This window comes from Octopus bimaculoides, chromosome 17 (assembly GCF_001194135.2).
Source record: "Octopus bimaculoides isolate UCB-OBI-ISO-001 chromosome 17, ASM119413v2, whole genome shotgun sequence".
Classification (NCBI taxonomy): Eukaryota; Metazoa; Mollusca; class Cephalopoda; order Octopoda; family Octopodidae; genus Octopus; species Octopus bimaculoides.
The window spans coordinates 49,103,791-49,105,863 of NC_068997.1; the positions used below are offsets into that span (position 1 = coordinate 49,103,791).

Below are 2,073 nucleotides of genomic sequence, written 5' to 3' on the forward strand. Positions count from 1 at the left end.
CGTGGGATGGAAGAGTCGTGAGGTGGAAGAGTCGTGGGATGGAAGAGTCGTGGGATGGAAGAGTCGTGGAATGGAAGAGTCGTGGGATGGAAGAGTCGTGGGATGGAAGAGTCGTGGGATGGAAGAGTCGCTGAAGAGGTCACAGGTGTGTGACGAAAGATTGCCGGGCAATGGACATACGATAAAATAAGTGCAATAATATACAAGTGAAGAAAGAATATATAGTGCGTGTGTTTATTTGGCATGAAAAGAAAATGACCGTCCCAAAATATAACACTAGATCATTGTATTATTGTTGTTACGGTAAATGTGTTGACATATAGTAGACACTTTTGTATAGATTTAACCACCTAACAGGTTACTCGCTGCTCCTAATATTTCAAGATTGAAATGAGCGAGGTTTAGTTATTTTGCATACATTACGCCCACATTGTTGTTGTTGCTGTTGTGCTTGTGGTGGGGGTTGTGGTGGTGGTTGTGGTGGTGGTGGTGATGGTAGTTGTAGCTGTTGGTGCTGTCGTTATTTTTGTTGTTGTTATTGTTACTATTGTCTTGAATCTCTCTCTCTCTCTCTCACTATATTTATATGTATGTATGTATGTGTACAGATACACACACACTCACACACAATCCGTGGGATTTCTCTGCGAACGATATGAATGAAAGAGGGAAATTAATGATTTACCAGTTATTCTGCCTGGACTAATTTTGTTTTCTGGAGGATTTTAGAGTAACGTGTTGTGTTCAGATTACAAACAAAGAAGTTATTCGTTGTAGGAACACAAATCAACTTCGACTTATGTATATCACAGGTGTGGCTGTGTGGTAAGAAGTTTAATCCCAAGTACATGGTTCCGAGTTCAGTCCCACCGCGTAGCACATTGGGCAAATATCTTCTACTGCAGCTCCGGGCCGACCAAAATATCTTGTGAGGGGATTTATTTGATAGAAACTGCAAAGTCCGCCATATACTATTTTACTTGTTTCAGTCATTTGACTGCGGCCATGCTGGAGCACCGAATTAAAGGGTTTCAGTCGAAGAAATCAACCCCAGGATTTATTCTTTGTAAGCCTAGTACTTATTCTATGGGACCCTTTTGCCGAACCGTTAAGTTACGAGAACGTAGACACACCAAAATCGGTTGTCAAGTGATGGTGAGAGAAATCAAATCAAAGATATAAATCCTCTTAAAAGGATATCAACATCCAAGTTCCCCGATTTTATCCAGTGTATCAGTGAAAAACCAAAGATGTCAAGGGTTGTCACTTTAAACAGAACCCTTGATTCAATAACACTGTGTATAAACTCTGTGTCTGAAATGACCAATTTCAAAGACTGTTGAATTTTACTCATAGGGTATTGGAATCTTAATAATAGATTTACAAATGCAATGACCAATCTTAAAGACTATTGGATTTTACTCACAAGGTATTGGAATCTTATATGTATACCATTCTGCCTAAACAATGGATTTACAAATACAATATCCCTACATTCACTCTATATTTCCTATCTTAACTAAACTAACTATTGCTTAACCATCCTCTCACACCGTCTCCGATGAAGGGAAATAATAAATATCCTGGAAACATCTGTAAGACCTTCTATTTATAAATGTTCTATATTATACACAGCCTTGGTTTTTTTTTTTTATCTCATTAGGAAAAGTAAATCGCATTTGGCTTTATTACATTTCTTTCTCCACTGCTTTCTCACTTGTTTTTTCTCTACTCACACTCCTCACCTCCCCCCACTCTCTCTCACACACGCTTCTATTCCACGTCACGTCACCTCTACCTCTCTAACTAATGTTTAAGAGGTGAACGAATAAGCAGATCATATATATACATACATGCATATATATATAAATATATATGTGTATGTATGTATATAGATACTTATATATAGATTATATATAAACACACACACACATACGCGCATATATATATATATATATATATATATATATATAATACAAATAATATGTGAGTATATGCATATATACGTACATGTATGTACATACCTACATTTACATGTATATATAGATGCATATCTGGGTACAGAACGTTATA

General features: G+C 36.9%; 1 protein-coding gene across 1 annotated transcript in view; it reads left to right on the forward strand.

Annotated features, from left to right (window-relative positions):
* The first annotated feature begins 639 nt into the window (after positions 1–639).
* The window catches only part of LOC106882155 (uncharacterized), a 21,909-nt gene continuing 20,475 nt past the window's right edge, over positions 640–2,073 (forward strand). The window contains exon 1 of the mRNA XM_014932728.2: positions 640–1,595. The gene's annotated coding sequence lies outside the window, so the exon portion shown is untranslated. The remainder of the gene's footprint in view (positions 1,596–2,073) is intronic.